Genomic DNA, 22817 nt, shown 5'->3' with positions numbered 1-22817 from the left:
TTTCGTTTCAAATAAAGAAATAAATAGTGTGTGTCTGTGTTCTTTTTAATTTTCATTTTTATTTTTATTTATTTATTTTATTTTTACTTCATAACAGCATGTCTCACACTGAACAGATTTTGGTAACTCAGGGGCCTTGGGCATTCACACTATCTTGGTCTTTTTTTTTTTTTTTTTTTTCTCTCTGTAGAGAGAACAATAGTTTAGACTCTCAAGTACTGAAATGCCGCACTAATGAGGTATGGGATCAGCATAACATACGGAAGACACATATAATGGACTACGGAGTACAAAAAGTCCAATGGGATACATTAATGGTTCCTTTTTCCCCCTTTAAGTCTGTTAAATTCAATCTGTGTAGTTGGTCTTTTGTTGAATTAGTATTTTTATAATATTTTCCTTGTACTAAAATTGGAATGGAACATCCAAAAAGAGGAATGTGAAATTATTTTCACTTTCTAATTGCAATGACCATTATTGATTTTTAGTTACACTTTCTGTTATGTTCTCCCTTGCCTTGCCTTGCCTTGCCTTGCCTTTCCCAATATGTGAATAAATGCTTAATGTTTTACATTTAAGATAATTAAGAACTCTAGTCTGAAACCTTGTAAATACATTGTGGTAGTTGCAGGGGAGTTTTGACTCCATGCACAGGTGCAGAGAAGTGATGAGAGTTTTAGTACATTTTCACCCTGGAGTGAAAGGAAGCTGCAAATTGGTTATATACAGAGAAAGTAAGTGTATGTGAGTGGAATTTTTTCTCAGATCTTCCATCTTCAAATTACTTCTGAGATTAAAAGAGTAATTAAAAAAAAAAAAAAAAAGAAAAGAAAAGAAGACACAGGAAGATTTATTGGGCAGCGAGTCTAGAGCTGCAGGTTTCTGCTGCTTTCGTTAGCACTGCAGCAATCTTTTGGCTTATTTTAGACACTGGAAAGGCATCTTCAGCAACTACACTGAAAGAGCAGGTAGTGCTGAAGTGACCTAGGAGAGGGAGAAATGTGCTCTGGGAACATGCAGGCTCCTGTGATTATTTGTACAGCCACATGTCATTGGGCTTGGTGGGTGAATTTTCCTTTGCAGGACTGAGACAGCATCCCTGGGGATCCATTGTCCTCCATGTCCCTTTCATGGTTGGACTTCCTGAGTAAAAGTATCTGTAGCAATGTTTTGTAAAAGACAGATAGACGCCCTCATGTTGCAACCCCTTCCTGAGCTTTAAATCTGAAAGCAAAATATAGTGATGTGCAGGATATAAGTTAACATAGGAATATTTTCCCATTTAACTGATTGGGTCTAACTGGGGACAGTTCAAAACAGTGTCACAGCTGGAGGTCGGGTGGTCAGGTTAGACCCCTGGTGAAAGCATAGAGCTGCCATGTCATGGTCCGTCTGCTACTTTGTCAGACGCAAGGGGGGGATCAGGACTTGATGGCAGAACAGATTTTGTCCTTTGTGAGCCATTTTGGCACAAAAGGCAAAATGTATGCGTGGGCTATTATGCACAGACCTCCTGGGTGACTTCTCAGTACTTGATTACATTTTAATTATTTTTGTAATGTAAGAGTGAGCCTACTCTCTTGAGAAGAAAGAACTGTTTCTATTAATCTACCAGGTTATAACAGAGGATCAGCAATTAGCTCTATCCTTTTTATTATGCTATAATTATTAATAACAAGGGGCCTCCAAGAGCCCCATTTCCCACAGCAAATCCCATTTCCTCAAGCAGTCAGATGGTTCATTTTGGTTTATATTTGACAGATGGAGCAAAGGTGGTGTGAGTTGTATTAAACCGAGAGGAGGCTGAGTGAATGTTTCTACCTTAGGCATCCCATATAACGTATCAACAGAAGCACCAGTTCTGGGTACTATACAAAAATGTTTGAGGAAAGTTCCCTGCAAAACAAAACCCACGATCTGATCAAGGAGCTACCTTCCCTCATTACTCTTATTATTGGCAGCACAAATGGACTCTTCAACAGTTAAGGCTACCTTTACTGGCCATTTAACTGAAGGCCGACAAAGAGTAGTGGGGGGGCTGTATCATAAATGCTGTTTGTGTCTCTAGTCATCTGAAAACTGCCACTCCTGGGGACAAGCCTGCAATATGTACTCCTATACAGCACCATGTTTCAAGTTACCTATGACTCGTCCAAAGTTTATTCAACATCACATTTTCCACGATAAATGTCTGCAGAGACATCTCTGAACCAACTCAGGAATATTTTTAATTATTTCCTTTTTATATTTACAAAAAACCCTTCTCAATACTGTTTTACTAAAACCTCAAAGTTACTCATTATGATGAAGTATCAGTAGGCAAGTATCTGTGGTATCAGAAATTTTTACCTATTGGTTCCAAAAAATCTCATGTGCAGAAGAGATTTTGGGAACCAGATTTCTGACCCCCCCCTAGCTGTTTAGAGCATGCTCCATTACTGGCTCTTCCTCTGGTGCCATCTTCTGTAGTGACTGCACCTGCTTCTTAAGACAGCTGAAGTTGAGAAACTGTTGCTTTGCATGAAAATTTGGTTTGTGGAAAAGAAAAAACATATGTGACCAGATATATTTAAACATATGGAAATGGAAAAGGTCATGAACTAAAACTTCAGTTCCAGCTTATCTAAAATTTTCAGACCATGACAGTGCAGGCTGATTCTAAGAACTCTTTTTTTTTTTTTTTGGGGGGGGGGTGATTGTTTCTGGACATAGTAACTTCCCAACAAAACATAATTTAACAACTAAAATTGTGTTAAGGAGTCCTGCTTCTATTTGATAGCTTCTGCTAGGAAAAAGCTTTACGAGATTAGTGTCCCTCTGAGCAATTAAGTACCAAGGTCCCCTAATCTCTGAAGTCATACACAAAACAAATAGAGTAGTAGATGTTGCTTCTCTGGGATCATAACAATTATTTATTGCTTTTAATAAGAGTGAGTTTGCTGGGATCTGTCAGGATATCCTTTTGTACTAGTGTCAACAGGAGTAATTCTAACTGTCAGTGGAGCTGAAGAGGTGAAATCAGAATTATGACTGATGTATCTTGATTTTCTGGCATGATTAAGGAAACAGAGCACCTAGAAAAAGTTTGGGGAACTTCAAATCCTGTGATATTCTAACTACTTTTTTTTTTTTTTTTTTTTAATTTATTTTACTCTTTTATTTTTTAATGAAAAACTGCTTTTAACTGTTTGTTTGTTTGTTTGTTTTACAGTCTCAAGTTTATAATGCTTCTTCCACACCTAGTAAAACTGTTTAATAGTAATCTTTCGCTTTTCAAAGTACTATATGATAGAAAACCCCTCATGTTGATATGTTGTCATGCTTGTTCCATCATCTGTAACATAGGTCAGGGTGCAGCCATGATCAGGAGGGTGGGAAAGGAAAACTGAGGCTGTTTCCCTCTCAGATGAAGCAGCCTGGGGGCCCCAGTGAACAAGTACTGATGGTCTGAACTCTGGCAGGCTTGGTGCCATGACTGCTGCCCTGGGCAGCCTGTTCCAGTGCCCGACCACCCTCTGGGTGCAGAACCTCTTCCTAACACCCAGCCTGACCCTCTCCTGTCCCAGCTCCAAGCCGTTCCCTCAGGTCCTGTCGCTGTCCCCCGAGAGCAGACAGAGCTCAGCGCCTGCTCCTCCATTCCCCTCATGAGGGAGCTGCAGGCCGCCATGAGGCCTCCCCTCAGCCTGCTCTGCTCTGGGCTGAGCAAACCAAGGGGCCTCAGCTACTCCTCCAGACTCTTCACCATATTTGTAGCCCTCCTTTTGACATTCTCTAATAGTTTTACATTCTTCTGTGGTGCCCAAAACTGCACATAACACTGGAGGTGAGGCTGTACCAGCACAGAGCAGGGCAGGATGATCCCCTTCCCTTGACTGGCTAGCCATGCCATGCCTGATGTACCCCAAGGCACAGTTGGGGTTGTTTTTGACAACAATTGAACTTGTAGTCAACCAAAATGCCCATATCCCTTTCTGTGGGGCTGCTCTCCAGCCTCTCATCTCAGAGTCGGTATGGACAGCCAGGGGTGCCCCTTCCCAGGTGCAGAATCTGGCACTTGCTCTTGTTAAATGTTATATTGTTGGTGATTGCTCTAACTTGCCAAGATAACTCTGCAAGGCCTCTCTACTATTGATGGAGTCAACAGCTCCTCTCAATTTTGTGTCATCTGCAAACTTCATTATATACATTCAAGTATACATTATACATTCAAGTCCTATATCCATGTCATTCATGAAAACATTAGAGAACTGGCCCTAAAATGAACCAAATAAACTTGTTTATATCCACAAGGGCTAATTCACCTCCTGTCTGCTTCATTATTGATGCAAAGATCAGTTAAAGACTTAAACCAGCTCACTCATTTTGCACTATGCCCAAAAGCTTGACAAGGCCAGACCTGTGGAAAGGAAGATCCAAGCCTGAAAACATGAGGTTCAAGGCTCATCAGTAATATCATCAACAATACCTAGCACTACATCTGCTGCAAGGAAGGCAGGACTAAATCCAGCATAGTACTCAGGGGTCTGAAACAAGGATGTACGCAGTAGTAAAGCATTCAATCCCCAAACCAAGATACAGACTTCAAAACTGTTGTTCACCTTCAAATGCCTCAACTATTGGACTGTAGCATTCTGTTGGCATCTTGAGTTTCCTTCTAAGTGTGTCCAGATCTGCTCCAGATTTGGCAGCTCAATCTTTATCTCACACCAAACTGAGAAAGTCCGGGTCATGACTGAGAAATTAAACCTTCCTCTGACCCAGTGCATTTACAATGCCAAAAGGTTTTTCCCCTTGGCAGAATTCCTGGACCGGGAGCTTACTATGGGACACAGGTGACAGCCACTTGATTTTACAGCAAAAGCTGGGGATAAAGAGTGCTGCTGGTCAGCTTCTGCAAGCCTTGGGAGGCAGCTTTTGTGAGCCATTGCGAGGTACACAGCCATTGTGAGGTATGGTGAGACAACACCTCTATCAACAGAAAACGCTCCATCCTTGCCTAATGTCATTAGTTATCATATGTTGCTGTATTTTTCCAGGAGGGTTGTATTCTTCCACGAGAATCCCAGCAGAGGGGCAATCCAGTAACTGCTGGAAGTGTAAATAGGAAGATACGTGGTCTGAAAGAGGGAAGGGGTCACGAAAGCATATTTTGAGCCTAATGATCTTACCTCTGTGTTTTCAAATGTTTTCAAGCAAGCAGTGGCACTCTAATCCTATGATTTTTGGTTGTTTTGTTGTCTTCATTTTCACTGTGCAGTCACACCAATATCGTGATCCATTTTTATCTGGTAAGGATGCTTGATCACCTCACCTGTTTAGGTGGAGGAGTGCTTGCCGTGTTTTAGCTTGATTGCGTTTGCCTCTCAGAGCCACTTGATGGCGGTCGTTAGCGTAACAAAATTTCACGTACACCCAAATGGGTTTGCATGTGTTTACAATATACATAGTGTGACTCACTTCTTAGGAACAACAGCTTATTATTATCTGCTGCATTGTGCTTCGCGTGGTAACTCTTTTCTACACAATGACTTCCCATGTATTTACCTAGATTTTTGTAGCCTTTACAAAGCATTTGCCAGCTTCTCAGAGCTCTTCATCAAAAGCAATTTCCTTATGAGTTGTCACACACTGTGGATGAAACCAGGCTGTTCCTGAACAGTGGAAGTAAAGTTTGCTAACATATTTTCACAGCCATAGTAATAAATTGTATCCACAATACAGCCTTTGAAACTTGCAAGTTTTGCACATTTTACACTCAAATACTTAAATATAATGTACATCCATGCAAAATAAGTTATCCTGGCAACTGCAGGCAGAAGTAGACAGCCACTTTGCACAAGAAGAGGCTTCAAAACACCCCAAATCCTTCAAAAGATGAGTGTGTGAACTGGAAGAATAGGAATTCATAACTGCACTGGATGTTAAAAGCATGGACTCAGGAGAGGTGCTGGTTTAAGGTAAGTTAAAATTTCCTCTCTCCCCACCCCCCACCCCCCTTGCTGTTTCTACGTTTTCCAGAGGTGATAAATCACCTGGCTCTCCTCTACCCATAGGTGATAATCACCTCATCACCCCTTTTCCTTGTGAATGCTTATTTTTGCTTTACAGATACCAGCAACATTTTCTCTCAGATGATTTAACTAATTACCGTATCAAGTTCAACTCAAAGCAGTTGTACTAAACCTGAATTTAACACTGACAGTTGCTGCTTCTCTTTCAGACTGAAAGAGCTTGTGTGTTAGAAAGCTTGACTATATTTATATCTAAAAGAAAAAGAAAAAAAGAATACCAAAAAAAAAATAGATATTACTTGTCCCTAAGCCCTCACAAACTCTTAAAAACATACAAGAGTCCTAAAACCAAGGCCTATGTTTCATACCTTGAGGATTATGGCAAGCATTTTAAATGCAATTATTTGATACTGCAATTTTAAATGAATAAATTACCTTTCCCTATTCAAACCTGGACCAAATCTTGATGAATGGAAGAAAAACCTTTGTTCCAAGGTAACTTTTCCAATCCCATTGAGAGCACAGAACTGGTAGTTCGGAAAACCGAATAATGCCTTGGGGGAAACAGGCGGGAGATATGACTCACTCCTGTCTGAATGCTAGCCTGGCCTTTCAGTCTTGTGTAGAGATAGAACTTGCTGCCCATGCTACAAATATTCGCTTTCCACTTATTATTTGCAGTGGGAAGAAAATCATTAGGTTATTTGATTAAAGGCAAGTGGTGGTAAACACAGATCTGCAGAGGATCAGAGGAACAACATTTGAAGGAACACAAAGAGCCCTGATAAGCAGTGAAAGAGGAGCATGCTGAACAGGTTACCCCCCAAGATGTTTAAGGGGAAGGACTAAAAGTGGAGAAACAGAGGTTCAAGGGAGGTTGGGAAGCAATTTATTTTCCCAAAGTGTGTAAAAATCACTTGCCTGACCAATCCCTGCACATGTTCACTGCAGCTTGTCCTCTGTCGTTACCAAATTGTGTTCCTGACTGTGTTTCATATGATCGTGCTCTCAGAGTACTTACGTGTAGCACTAACCAAATTCAAGCCGGACTAGAGGGATGTGATGCCTGAATACAGCCACCAGAGTGAGACCAGGAGCCTCAGAGGTTTGGCAGTCCAGGTATCAGTAGCTTGCTAGGATGAGGACCTGTGGCAGCCTGGCTTTATGGGGCTGGGATGGCAGAAGACCCACTCTGTGTCCCATAGTGCACCAGCTCAGCAACCTGAAGCAAAATTCTCTGAGCAGCATACCCTTACACTATGCTATTTCTCTGTAATGGAGAGGAAATGCATCTACCTTTCTATGGTATGTCTGATGCAAAACACATTTGTCTGTGCTGAGTCTAAGACGAAGGAAGTTGTGCTGTTTGTTTAGACTGACTTAATTTCTCAGTAGTAGTCCCCTCCCTGCTTTTTTTTTTTTTTTTTTTTTTTTTTTTTTTTTTTTTTTTTCAGGAGGAAAAAACAGGGGAGAGAGTCACTCCTTAAAAAAAGTGATGTCTTTCAGGCTGAATGATTTTATTAACTGTGAGACTGCCTCTCTGAAGCTGTGCTGCTATGTCTCACCCATCCTGCTAAGGAGTTTGCCTCTGCATTTGAAGTTTACTGAAAGGTTTATGTGAGAATGTGTGCTGTGATTTCTGTCAAGTTTAATGGTGTTTAAAATATAACTGTTCCAATACCATGATGCTGCTCAGTGATTTTTATGTTGTGGGCTTCTATTAAATCCCTATAAGCAGAGGTATCTGCAATTGCTTTATCTGTCTTTCATGTCGTCAACTTAAATTCTAACAGGATTAAAAGTGCTGTAGAACTTAAAAGCTGTTAAAATCCATGTCATCATATGAAATATTCTGGTCAAAGCTCTACAAGAGGACTTGAATAATTCAGCTCAAACCCCTCTGATATAAAGCTGAGATAAGATCATATGTGCTGTACAGAAGACTCTGAGTGTTGACCTGTCATGAACAGCAGCTACTCAAATCTGGAGAAGCTCCATCTCCATGAGAACTAAGTTTGCATCAGTTCCCCAGTGCCTGAGTGTTTTCTTCTCACCCCGCTCAAGTGTGTGACATGGTATCTGAGCTGCATCAGGAGGTGTTCCACCAGCACAGCCCACAGTGGTTGTTGTTTGAGTCCCCTTTCTTGAATCTCAGGACACCAGACAGTATCCTGGGCACATAAATAATGCTTGGAGAGTGGTCTTGAACTCATTGACATGACCAAGCCTGAACATGAGTATCATGACATACCAAAAAAATTGAATTTCTGGATCCAAACATTTCAGGGTCTGGATGAAATGATTTTCTCATTGCATTTTTTCTGAGAATTGAAAAATATCTGTGAGACTCCTGGATGAAAAAAAAATATATATTATTTTTGTTCTTGCTTTTATTAAAATTTCTAAGAAAAAAAAAAGAAAAAAAAAAGATAACTCTCATTCAAGGGTTCTTTCAAGGTTTCAGGTTTGCGAAGTGCCTTCTGTATAATCTCTTTTAGCACTCTTTGAAAAATTAACTATTTCAGAGGACTCCAACTTCTAGTACCAAAGTCAAAGGACATGAAGTTTGTTCTTACCCAAACAAGCAATTTTGAAGTTTTTGAGATTCAGATTGTGAGCTCTGAGTTCTCCAAAAGGAACTGCCTTAGGTAGATATCTTGGTACTAATATACTGATATATACAGAGCTATGATTAATTTTAAATGGAAATCTAAGTTACAATCCTGAAGTGTCAGCTTACAAACAAAAACATTTTAAAAATGCTGAACACAACCATGCTCCTATAAAAATCAACAATCAGCAGCTCTTAAAATCCATCACTTCTCTATACAGCCAAGCAATTTGTTCCCTTGATCTACTTTTTTTTTTTTTTCTGACAGAAAAAGTAAATTGCACTTATTAGGACATTGTCACATATGTAGCTTATGAAAGCCTACGATATAGGGTATAGGGGAAGAAGAAAGGAACAGGAAATTTCAAGCAATTGTGCAGTAGAAAAGTAGTCTGGAGTAATCGACTGAACATCCTCCAATATGTACCTCATTAATACACATGGACATAACTTACAGCATGCTCCAGCACAGTTGTGATTTTTAACAACATTTCAGAAACCTTTTCAGATACTAGAAAACACAGCAGGAAAGGTGGGTATGTCAGCAGCCTGTAGCACCGTGGAATTTGCCAGTTTAATTTCTGAACTGGCAACTGGGAACAGATGATGTCCTAGGAGAAGGAAGGAAGAAGGAAATGAAGGAAGGGAAAAGTTTCCAGCAGTTTTATATAAGTTTTCCTGGTGTAAATGCCTGAGCTGCTCTGAGAGCACAAGAACTATCACAAGTGCCTGTAACCCTGTGGACTCTAATACAATACTGACAATGTTAGTTACCAGATTTGTACTGAGGTTGCACAGCTTCAGGATGAAGATTCTTCCACCAGTGGTTCCTAAGCTGTACTGTGCAGGCCCAGGACACAGGAGGTGGGCCCAGGAGGTAGGCCTTAATTGATCTTCAAAAGCATGACAACCCACACTATTTCTTGTATAATTTCTAGATCACAGTTCTGGTACTAAGAGCATGTAATGGAGAAATATTCAGCATTAACTGTAATCCACGGATTACTTTGGTGAAGGTGCAGGCCTTGACACAGCCTGTGTCTTTTTATGTAAAAGACATCTACTCGTTTATCAACCCATTCTCTGTACTCTAATTCAGAAACATTTAAGAGTTATTTGAAATACTTCAAGAAGCGATTCTAGTGGTAAAACAAAATATTTAATAATTTTCCAGAGGAAGAACCAAGAGTTCCGAAGTTGTCATTTTCCTTACAGATACTAAGGTTGTGTGCATTTGTGTGCATGCACTTCATGTGTGTGTGCCAGCATATTTTTTTGTTTGTTTGTTGTTTGTTTGTTTTCCCCATTATTTTTTTCAGGAGAGGAGAGGAAAGTAGCATACTACAAACAACATCCGTTTGACAGAAAGTCTATAATAAAAGCAAAACTCTAAAGCTTGAATCTTTTAAAAATGATTGAAATAGTTTGTAAAAATGTTTGCTTTCCTTTTTCATATCCTTAGCCTAAAGTAATTTGTAATTAAGTTTATTCTATTTATGGTGGACATGGTTCAGCAACTGAAAAAGAAAACAACCCAGGCATCTAATCTGATTAGATAGACCTAGGTTTATCCAAAATCTTCGTGCCCTCAAAACTTGGTGTAGTGTGGTTTAACCCAGCAAGCAGCCAAACACCACCCAGCCACTCGCTCACTCTCCCCAGGTGGGATGTGGCAGAGAATCAGATAGGTGAAAATGTGAGAACTCATGGGCTGAGATATAGATAGTTCACCAGGTAAAGCAAAAGCCAGGCACACAAGTAAAGCAAAGCAAGGAATTAATTTGCTGCTTTGCATCATAATTTAGAGCAGGGGTAAGGAGAGGCTGGACCACTGCAGTGCATCAGCTAAAGGTCTGGAAAGATTCTGCTGGTGTCTGGAAGCCATGGAAGATGTGGTATTTCCCTCTTGGGGAAAAAAATAAATATATATATATATATATAAAGGAAAAATCAATATATAGAAATTAATGTGCCTTTGTGAAGATTCAAAACAGATGGGGAAAAGGTCAAGGATTCTTTGTTGCTAAGTGTGTTTCTATGACAACTGCAATATGTATGTTATGAGTGAGCAATCATTTGTTCCAGCTGCTGGATCATTAAAGGGGCAGTGTTTTCCAGAACACTGGGAATGCTATTCATGGTTTATTTGCTTTTTCTTTACCCCTCTTTAAACCCAGGTTCAACAGGTAAGACTCAATGAGTACGTGAAAGTCTCAGTCAATCACAGCATGCTACACCATGGGGCTGCGTGAGTCTGGATCTCACAGTGAGTACCTCAGAGGATGCTGGGGGAGCTTAGTAAGGAGATTAAGGACATTGACTTAGATTCAATTGTGCAGTTTAATTGGTACACTCATGATGCTGAGCTATATTGGATGCATTTTCTGTAGAACTTTTGTCATGACTTGAGACACACGCCTGACTGGTATCTCTTCAATCATCTGAAACATAGGCATAATAGTATATATAAAGACTTAAAAAACGTTTGTACAGCACCTTACAAAAAGTTAATTAACTTGAATTGTGATAGAAAATGACTTCTTTCTTCACATATTAAAATTAGAGGACAAAGCCTCAGTCGTGGCCTGGTTGTCCATTGCTTCAACATCATGGGAATCTGTACGAAAAAGCACAAATTTAATTGTTTATAGGAATCTAATTTGTGAAAATGTTGTACGTTAACAGACATGACAGTCTGTATATCTGCTACCAAAAGACTTGTCTTAGCAGAAGTGAGAGAAATTGGTCTATTGTCCTGACTTGCTTTGCCCAGGCAACAAAGTTAGCATTATTTAGCTGAGAATTGGAAGTTGTAATAAAACCAAGCCTTTGACATGGAAAGCCAGGTAATAACCGAGGCTTGAATAGCAATTCTTCTGTATAACTTCTGACAAATTGTCTTTCTTTTTTCCACAGACTTTTTTTTCCCCCTCACTCTTTCTTTGTTGCAGCTGGTGGAAGAACAAAACAAAGTGGCTGCTCCGTGTTTTGGATCCTGTCCATCTTGCCTCACTTCACCATATGGAGTGATAATGGGCTCTGCTATTCAGATCTTATTTTGTTCTTTGAGAAATATGTAGAGGGTGGTATTTATTAAATTCAGTGGAGAGTGTCAGGAACAAGGCTAAGCATCCTGCAAACTGAGCATCCTTCAGTGATTTAACATCTGTGTGGTTGACTATCTTTCTGGAAGACTGGGCTCAGCAGTCCTCTGCATCACAGCTCTTTATCCCAGAGTTTAGACTTTTCACAGGCAGCCATAATGTGAGTTTCTTCAAGCTGCCTCACGTAAATCTCCTTGGTGAAAGAAGAGTTTATTCCCCATTTGCAGCCACAGCCTGGTGAATTTACTAATTAGGTCAGTGGTTTCAGCTTGGCGTCTGTGCTGGTAGATATAGAGATCTAGACTCACACCTGTTCCAAAGTGGGTACAGACAGCACAGCTTGACAGCACACCATTGGAGTGAAATGTCACAAGGGTTGTTCCCATACTATATCACTTATATTTGGAGAAAAGGTATTAGGAAATTTCGGAAAAGAAATTTGGTGGGCAACGTGTCTGATGACAGAGCAAGCAGCTGAGGGGGAACTAGAACAATTTGTATAAAGATACAGAAAATCAATGCACTGCTATTTCTCAGATGAGCTACCTGAGATGTACAGAAGGGAAAAGAGCTTGAGGAAAAGAGACTAAAACTGATCAGCTCTGGAAAACAAAAGCAAACAAAACAAACAAATCAGGTGTATCCTCCAGAAAATGTTGATTTAGTTGTTTGAGTCTTGAAGGTCAGCTCCAGTTCTTGAGTCTCATAATCTACTGTCAGAAAACAAATGTCTTGTTTTCATTCAGATATATCCAAAAAGATAACCTGACATTCTATTACTTCTGCCAGTTATTTGTCTACCTCAAGTATGTTATGTGTCCCAGTCCTGCTAAAGCAGCCAACCCTGCCCCATTGTGCAGTTACTGAATTTGATGGTTGGTGTCCTTTACAAATCTTAGAAGCACTTTTAATTTTCCTTTTACAAACACTAATCACACAGAGCCTTGACCAGAATATGCAAGCATTTTACCCTTGCTATAAAATTCATCTGTAGTGACCTCCTTCACTACTTCATGCATTAAGGTGAAGAAGAGCTGATATTTTCATGCCAGAAAGGAAAAAAATCATATTTATAATGTTCCCTGTGTAGACTAGATACGCTTCAGTTAGCTGAATTTGAGTTACATGGGCCAATAGCAGTCTGCCCATATTTCTGTAGCACAGTGCTAAGCCAGGCTTATCTTAGTGCTTAGCCAGTGTTTAGCCAAGCTGCTAAGCCTTGTGCTGTAGACACATGCAGGTCAAGGCACCAGGGATAACCTTCTCTGAAATTGTATTTTTAATGGTAGGAATTTGAGGTTTAAAAACCACTCACTGTCATTTTCTTACTGAGTGCCCCCATTTCAACCACTTCTGAAAAAGCTGATGATGACCCTACTAAGAAGTGCTGATTTTCCTGCATACTTTCCTGCCCCATCACATTTTTGGTGACAGAGCTGCTCTCTCTTGTTTGTCAGCCAGACATGACCACATGTGAGGAGTAAAACTGTTTCCATTTCCCTTCACTCCTTTCATTATTTAGGACTATTTCCTGACCTGCTGTTCTCACTTCCACAGATTTTTACAAGTCTGGATTTACTGAGGGGTAGAAAACACTCTCCCGAGTCCTGTGTTATTCTCATTGCTTCATGGTTTCTTGCTCCTTCCCTGGCTGGTCAGGGATTTAGGGTCTGAGCTTCCTGTGCATCAGTGACTCTCAGATTCTTTTGTGTGAATACATGCATACTATGTGCCACATTGCAGACACAATGTTGCTTGATGATTCAAACATTTTGCTAGTCCTTTTGGAGAAAGTTTCCATAGTAAAACTTGTCTTCATCTAAAAGGCTATTAGCTATAAAGAGAGCAGCAAAATAAAACTCTAGCTAGAATAATAATCAACTTGTCTGAGAATAGAGTGAAGCACTGTGTTCACAAATGTGTTTATTAATAAGAATTTGCAAGGAAACACCAGACTTTTTGCAAGGCATGTGCTGAAAAATGAACATTTATTCAGAAAGAAAACAAACAAACAAACAAAAAAAACCAAAAAAAAAACAAACACAAATTATCAACAAAATAAAACAAAAAAACACCACCAACAACAAAAATGTAATTTTAAATTACTTATTCATTATTTCATTTTCATTTTCTTACCCAATGCAAAACCTCCAGGACTCAGATAGAAAGATCGGGTACAAGTCAAAGTCAAATGAGCTAAACTTACCATCTTATTCAGGGAATGGCATCTACCACTCCATTACACTAGGAAGCTGTGTCTGAAACAGTGAAGGACAGCCCTGCCATTGGAAAACATGCCCAGCAGCAGGTGCAGAGGTACTGGGACCAATGTCAAGCTCCCAAAGTCTTAGAAGTCAGTCAAAGTCAAAGTCTTTTTAGAAGTCCCCAGAGCAACCTGCCTGAGGATTGCACCAACATGGGAAATTGCAAGCTGTCAACTAGACTGGCAGGTAACCTGAGGCAGCAAACATACTTTAAATGTCATAAACACTCATGCTATTTGCCCTTAATCAGTTTTTGTTCATATTTTAAGAAGAGAAATGTCAAATATCAGACTTACAATATTTACTTTGTTAACTGCTTAATTTTTTTACTGATATTCAGGACTGGGGTGTGGCTTTTCAGATTTACTGTGTATCATAGTTGTGAAATACTTTTCTTAAATGACTAATTTCAAATTAGCTCTCTAGTAGCAGGGTTATTTCATCATGATCTCCTTAATTCAGGAGAATTGATAGGCAAACACTCTGTGTGTTTCTGATGTTTTCCTCAAATAATTTCCTCATTCTAGTGCCATGGTTGTCTTTTCTGCAAATTATATAACTTACTGCTGTAAGAAGCCCTAGTAAATTTGCTATGTTTTAGGACTCCTGGAAGAGAATTCAAGTAAGCATAAACTCAAAACGTGCGGGAAAGGATCCATTTGAAATCAAGGATAATATCTCACTCTCCAAAATTAATCCCAGAAGTTGTTTACTTTTAAGGAGCTAATATTTTTCCATTAATCCAAGCATGTTTTTTTTTTCTTTTTTTTTTTTCTTTTTTTTTTGTCCAAGACATTCTGAGGATAATTTTACATTTCTGTACTAGAATGTACTAGTACAGCTAGCTTATTGTTGATACTTGTTAACCATTTAGCTTTAGTCTTTCAATTATTTAGAGAGTAATTATTTACAAAAGTACTGTAATCCTAGCCCTTACCTACCTATTCTGATGTCAAGAATAAATTATTCTGCCTAGGAGAGTTTTATACACTGTGTATTATTTCCTTTGTCTCACAATTATCAGCTTTGTTTTCCATTCATTCAAGTTCAATGTGTCTGCAGGTCACTAGGTACAAGTCAGTGATAGATCATGCAGATGATTTTCTTACAACAGCGTAACTTTATGGGTCAAAAATAAAATAAGTTAATGCCATGGCTGGTCTCTGGTTTGTTTTGCAGGCTGAGTCTTGAAGGGATATAAATATGAAAAGAAGCAGTTTGGGCTGATAATACTGCTGATTTCAGTAATGGACTTTCACTTGTGAGCAGTTGCAGAGACATAATCTAGGAGGAGTGAGTACATTTGATACAAATTCAATAATAACAACAAAAAAAGACACAATGACTAAGTGCTGTTCTTACTGAAGGAGTTGAGCTGAAAGAACTCTGAGGTAAGAATATGTGTACAAGAATCTGAGAAAATAATAATATGAAATGAATAATAAAACACTGGTTGAATTGGGATAACAGCTGACTTGGAAGGATGGCAAAATATATAGGCAAATACTAAGCCTCTTAAAAAAGCTCAACAGCTACCTTTGTTTCCATAAACTTAAGTAATAGCTCATGACTTTAACTGATATGTGTTAAAAACAGTATTTCTTTTAGAATAATGTAAGAATGGCAGAAATACTCATGAATGTTATTACAATATTGGACACCCAAACTACTGAGAGAACAATTTAATATGAGGAATTTAAACATGATGTTAACAAGTTTCAGCAGTAAAACAGATTTTGTCAAGAGAATATGATTTTGGTAATTGTTATTTTTCTGCATTCTATATCAGAATGAAACCATAGATTTGCCATTACTAAGGTTATATTCCCACATTGAAAGTCAGCATGCAAACCAATATTAATGGGAGTAATGATTTTCCATGTTTAAAAAGTCAATATATTATGGTTTCTTCACTGACAACGTAATACACATTTCAGAAGCAATGGTAAGGTGATATGAAGCCACAGAGCTCACCATCTGACTGTCAAGAGGGCTGGAACTCCATTAATTGCTGTTTAAATATTTTCAGCATGTTTAAAGAGATAGCTTATTAACCATCCAGCATCATTTGACTTTCAGTATAAAACAGGAGCTAATGATTTCTCAAGTGTCAGGGGCTGAATTCTTGCAGGTTTGATGTATTTTCTTGCAGGCTTGATAAATTCAGGGGATTCAGCTCTTGCTTAAGATGTGTTGATATGATCACCAGGAGGATACAGGTCATTGTCCAGCGGGCAGGAGATGCTCTACCACTGACAGCATGACCAGCATTTTTGCAAGAGAGTGAGTTAAGCTAAGGCAGTGAGAGAAAATTTCCTAGGAAAAGCTCTTTGGAAAAATATCACATCCAGATTTCCTCAACTGTTTGCTAATGTGGTAGACCAGAAGTAAGAACAGTCATCAGAGATATTCATATATGAAGTAAACTCTAGGAGAGCGTGGGACAAGAGGTTAAGTGCTCTTAGCAGCTTAAGTAGCAAGTAGTTCCTTGGGAGAGGTTGTAGAAAATACACACTCTTGGCTTGATGGGCACTTTGATCCATTGAAAAGTTCATACCATACCTCTTTGCATCTTTGTACGTGTAAGGCACATCTCCCATGTGTTACCCTCTGGTTTTGAGCATTAACAAACTTGTCTTCTGAAGCATTCTCAGCCTGTGACTGCAGCTAAAACCAGTTCTAAAATAAATCAAGTACCTTAAGTGAACAGAAATTCCACTATGTGAAGGAGAACAAAAGTTACCTGCGGGGTACTCCCCTGTCTCATAAGTCATGGCATTTTTTCTTAAGTAACATTTCAGGATGAAATCCTACCCTTTCTGAAGCTGTTGGGAGTTTTCTCTTTCACTCTGCTCAGGCCTTATTGCTCTGTATCGCCTTTAAATATACTGGCTTCTTTCTTTGCAGTCTTAGCATAGCAAGAACTATACATTAAATTCTCTGAACCTGATCACAAATAAAGGGCAGTTTAGGGAGTCCTGTTTCACATTGTTGTTTTGATACAAGGAACTTCCAGCTGAGATTTGTATTTCTTACCTGAGTATAAAACAAAAGAGTACAACCATATGATGGTTGTGCTTATTTAGGATTGAATGTTCAGAACCAGGTTCTCATCTATGACAGGTTCTTCGCAAAAAAAAACTAAAATCACAAATCAGAATAAACTTCTGTGTTCCTACTATCTAAATGAATAAAATGAATATCTTTTCCCTGATGATTCAGTAACCCTTATACAAGGTGGTCCGTTATATTGATGTCTCTAAGAATACATGCATGAGTAAAGCCTCCTTAGAGCAGACTAGAGCTCTTAACTGTGATCTGTGTAAATAGCTTGCTGCCAGCATTCACAGTTTTATCTTGGATATGAGTGCTGGGTTATTTTTAAATGCCCCAAGTTCATGGATAATGCAGTGACTTGAAAATTCTATCTTTCTTTAAAAAATAAATATATAAATAAAAAATAAATATATAAAATAAATTATATTTATTAAAAATAAATATATAAAACGGACAAAATAAAAAAGTATAGACAAAATCAAGTTAAAAAACTAGAAAGTCTAAAAGCAAAGATAAAAGCTTGACCCTTACCTAGGACCTCAGAGGAAACACAGCTGCTGATATAGATTTAATTCAAGCCAAGTCACTGGCAAATTATGAACGCTATTGCATGCCTTAATAGGCTAAAGGTGTCTATCAGGGTTTGTTTTCCGAAGGACCACATTTTATAATATAGCCAATTTCCAATATACTTGGCATCATTGTGATAACGCATCAAAAACCCCATTGTACTACAAATACAAGGGATTAAGCATATGTTTTTTATGCCTTAGGCTTTTTTAACTCCTGCTGTAACTGGTCATGTTGTATTTACTGTTATTATCTTACACACACTTTTTGTTCCTTTGTTTTTGATTTGTATTTTCTTTTGATGTTTTAGATGGGAACATTGTACTACCTTTAGAGTTTATTCACCTGAAAGAAATGCAAACAGAGCTTTGGCTTGGGTGGTTTTTGTTGTTGTTGTTTTTCTTTTTCCAATAAAAGATATCATTACTGTGTGTTAAAAAGCATGCAGGCAAATTGATGTACCCAGCTATTTCTTTTCTGCTGTGTGCACAAGCTACTAAGAGCAAAAATGTTACTCTTGTTATTGCTTTCTTTAGGAGGAAACACAGTCAGCTTCCATTAGCCTATTAAAGTGGCTGATAGCTAATTATGATGTCTGCAGAACTTTTCAAAGAACTAGCAGTTCATTGCTGTGCTAATACAAGCAAATTGATAACACCTCCTGTGATTTTAGATACAGCTGGAAGGCACAATTAACCAACTGTGTCCTCTTTAAGTGTCTAGTGCCCCAACCCTGACTTGGAGAAATAGCTTAAGACCTGATTACATACTGAATGCAGCTCAGTAACTGAGGTATTTACTAACACAATAAGATGCTAGGTAAGTGTGAAAATACTATACAACCTTGCAGCTCTTTCCTGATTGTTAAGAAATATGATCTAGAAGTGTTTTCCTACAGTAAGCCCAATAAGCATTTTACTTCTGCTAGAGAGTCTGTTATTTATTCATTGTATCACAGCATTGCAGAGATAAGGTGATCTTTCTATAGACAAACACACAAATACAAAGCAGCTTGAAATATGGATGTACCTCATTCTACTGCATACAGGAGGAACACAAACCTTTGAAAAAGCTGGCACAGAAAGATGTATGCCCTTTGAAATGAAATGTTACCATCAGCTTCATGTGGTCAGCTGGCAAAAGTGTATCAGAAAAGAGACAATGAGCAAAGCTATGTGTTAAAAGGGAGAGCCACTGATGTGGAAATGAGAAAGGAGTTCCAGCTGTTTGGACACATCTGCTGAGTAAAAGATGACTGCCTGTTAAAGACTCCTCTTTGGTCTGAGAAGAGGCAGCAGTCACCATGGAGGGATCAGCTGAGTCGCAGACCAGAAAAAAAAAAAAAAGGATTTAAAGACACTGTATGTCAAAACACAAAGAGCAGCTTACTGTGGAGCTAGTAGAATTTGAGAGTCTGATTCATCTATTGGACAGGGGAGGAGAAATGAGGAGGAAGGATTACTATAGTGGTTGGGGCTGCGTTCCCTTGATGTTGTGTAGACACATAATGTGAAGCTGAGACAGACTCACAAAGATTATGGTGTTGGCATTAAAAAGCAAGTCACCAGAATCTAATTTATGGATGAGGAACTGAAAAACAGTGGTGACACCTAGATTCCTGTTTTCTTTAGCTTGCTCTTGAATTCAGTAGGGACTCTCAGGTGGGATCAGCTACTCCAGTTTTACTCCTATCCTGCTTTGGATAGGGAGCAAGTAGGAACCTCAGAAAAAGGTGAAGATAGACTCCTGCTGTTGCTCTGCCTCTGAACAGAAACAGAGATGTAGTGAACTTAAGCCAGCTGGCCCTGAGCTATTTCATTCAATCACAAACTCAGCACAGATATTGCCAGAGAAACAAAACCACTATTCTTTATATTTCAGAAGAGAATCTGTCAACTGGGAAACTAAGGGCAGTTCTGTGCAACTGTAGTCCACTGATTTAGTGGCAGTGTTCACTCATTAAATTAATAAACTAAAACATCTATAATAAGACTTAGCTACAAATTAAGAAAGTCAATGTACATATGGAAGTCTACATGTAACTCCCCTTATGGTGGTGGAGATTTAGGGCTCAGTTCTTCACACATAGGTTCTGTCCAGAACTATCTGAAATGTCTTCAGGTGCTGTCTATCTGGATCTTAACAGCTGCTTAAAAATGAGGAAGCCTCCCATAGGTCCCATATGATAGCTGCCAGCTTCCACAAGTGTCTCATAGACCCTCCAGCCTCTTAAATTACATCAGAGTCCTGCATACATGTAACTAAAGCCCAAACCCAATGAATAGTTTGCTGAGTACCTCAAGCTCCAGTAACTGTATTCAATGGATCTCCATTGACCTGGGAAAATCTACATTTAGCTGTTTTAAATATGAAATTAAACTCATATAGATTAGAATCAATCTATTAAAAACAATAGGTCAATTGTGAAGTCATTATTGACTTGGTGTTAAACAGAAAGGATTTTGAAAAATGAAATGCATTTTTTATTTTTTCATAAATCAAGCTGTATTTAATTACTCTGGTGGATTTCAGCCTTTAAGAATTGTTGCTAGAGACATCCTGATAATAATTCTTCTCTACGGGGAACTGCTTTTGTTTTCTTAATAAAATTACTGCATAAGGTTATATTCGCATTGTTTCAAAAGGAGCCCTGAGGCCTAATTTGCCAGCTGTCCTCAATGTCTACTGTCACTTGGGCACTAGTGGCTATCTTTCAGATGACCACCTGGTGCCATTGGAGAAAAAAAAAAAAAAAAAACACTTAAATTTGCCTGCTGAGGAGGACTGCTCTCTAGTGTACAGTTATCTGCAGCATGAATGGGGCTTCAGAAATTAAGATTATCAAAGACTCTAAATTCCCTAAATCCTCACAGCTGAGGATCTGTTCCCTTACCAAAGGAATTGCTGATGGAGAGAAAGAAAATAATTCTGTGTCTCAGGCCCCTCTTATTTCTTTTTTCTTAACCCAGTGTGGACCCATAAGTGAACTGTAAGGTAAACAAAGCAACTCTTACTGTGCACGTTTTCTTTTTGTAGGCTATTCACCATTGTTGCTAGCCACAAATGAGTGGTTTGTGTCTATAAGAGATGGCATAAAGCATAAAGGATTCTCTGTTTAACAATAATTCTGATCAAAATGTTAAAAGCTTATTCACCAAAGTGTGTCAAACCTTGAAAATAATTGGTGTGTGTGATGAGAAGGCCATGGAACAGTGGTTGCCTGGGTGATTTCAGTGTCGAGTATGATCACCTTTGTGGAGTTGAAATGCCTTTTATTTAAAGACAGGTGGCTATTTGCCATGTTAGGCCACTGCTCCAATAAGCTAAATGTTCTTGCCGACTTGTTGCCAAGGTGCTCCCAAGGCAACATTTCTGCTTTGTGATGCTGCGTGGTTGGCATGCTAACAGCTGTGTCCTCAGGGAAGTAGCACAGATATCACAAAAAGAGAGGAACAAACAATGCATCCAAAATTCCTAGGTGCTAGGGAGAAGAGAGAACAGGGAGGTTACCTAGCCATCCCTCCTTTTTTCATGCAGGTTGCTTCCAGTGATATAGTCCCCAATCTGATCACAAAGGCATGAATGTGAGGCCTCCACCTCTTCAGGCATGAATGTGAGGGCTCCACCTCTTCTCAGGATGTAACTGTTGCATGGAGTGAGCTGTTGGAACACTGAGTGAAGATGTATCTTCAGTTCAGCAAGACAGGAAATGAGGATGGATGGAAAAAAAAATCCAGTTTGTTTGTTTTCACCATACTAAATTCTCATGTGAATATTTAAAAGTGGTTAAAATAAAGTAGAAGTTAAAGTTCCACACACTCTACTTGTTTAAACAAAACAATGTGCTTGCCTCTTCCAATTATTATTGTTATTATTATTTTCTTTTTTTCTCCAGACTCTCTGAACACAAAGATGCAGAGCGATATAAGAATATAAAGGATACTGAGATGGCTGTCAGAATTTGGGTTCATCTGGAACAAGGAAAAATCATGTTCAGACTTCTGTTGGACCACCAGGTGTGAGGGAAGGATGAGAAAAAAGAATGTCACATGGACTGACTAGAAGAAAAGCTATTAGAAGATGTGGGGGGGGGGGGAAGGGGGGGGGGGGGAGAGGGGAAAGAGAATGAGAAGAAAAAAAAGGAAAAGTGAACGAATGCCAAGCTGTGGAACTGAAAAAAAGAGATGGGAGGGAGCTGGGGGAAGAGTTACTTATATTTGTTTAGGAAGAGATTATTAAAGCAACTGTATAGAAGCGTTCAGTGCAGAGGAAGAGCTGCAGGAATAACATAAGAAGAGTTCCCTGATGCAGAGAAGCTTAAATATCAAAAACAATGTTTTTAATGAGTTTAAAGGGAGAGAATTTGGGAGGTAGCTGGAAAAAGACAATGATTCTTTGCTTTTCCCACAAGGCCAGGAAGAATAGCTGAATATACTTATATTTATTATGACGGAAAAGAAAAATCAGTTTAGACAGAAAATTAAGAAGGGATGTAACTGCAGCCCACTGCATTCAGAAGATTAGAGGAACTGGGCTTAGTGGAACCAGTGAAAGTCAAGAAACAATGGTGATGATAAAGGAGAAGGAAAGGAAGTTCTTGTGTACCTGTAATCACTGACAGAAACCCTTTTAAGTACACTTCTGAACACATAAAAAAATCTGTAGGAGAAGAGTATATCAGCTTCATTTTCACTAGAAGGATTCACCTTCCAATATCCAAGGAATGTGGAAACATAAAAATATTAATCTGTGATTGAAGAATTTTAAGGACAAGATATATGAAGCTAGATTTCAGTTGTAGACCTTCCTTCATAGAATCCCATGCTGTGGTTTAGGTGACTATGTACGTACTGGCACAGGACCATCAGAAGGTCTGTGTGGTTATGGGATGGGGACATGCCTACCTAAGCAATGGGAGAGCTTTGGATGCTGTGACTGGTGTTGCTTTTATGTCATGCACAATGTTCAGATATTCTGAGAGGGAATTCAGGAAAGTGAGAATTCAAGATGGTAGATGTAATACTTGGGTTTGAAATTATATGCTGTGTGAAGCTGGGAATTAATCCTTAGAACTATTTAATGACCTCTCGTTGCAGCAGTAGACAAAAGCAGTAATCAAGCCTTGTCTTCACAATGAAAATTACTGATGAAGGGATCAACCTTAGTGAAGTAAATGACACTTTTGCAAAGTTGAAGAAAA

At 38.9% G+C, this 22817-nt stretch overlaps 1 long non-coding RNA gene across 1 annotated transcript; it reads left to right on the top strand.

Annotated features, from left to right (window-relative positions):
* The first annotated feature begins 7485 nt into the window (after positions 1–7485).
* LOC137848338 (uncharacterized) lies at positions 7486–21698 on the top strand. Its single transcript, XR_011091298.1, has 3 exons — positions 7486–14176; positions 15170–15381; positions 21513–21698. It is a non-coding gene; the product is annotated as an uncharacterized lncRNA (long non-coding RNA).
* The last annotated feature ends 1119 nt before the right edge of the window (positions 21699–22817 follow it).

The sequence above is a fragment of the Anas acuta genome, chromosome Z (assembly GCF_963932015.1).
Source record: "Anas acuta chromosome Z, bAnaAcu1.1, whole genome shotgun sequence".
NCBI classification, from domain to species: domain Eukaryota; kingdom Metazoa; phylum Chordata; class Aves; order Anseriformes; family Anatidae; genus Anas; species Anas acuta.
The sequence above is the reverse complement of the archived record's forward strand: the minus strand, read 5'-3'. Positions and strand labels throughout refer to the sequence as shown.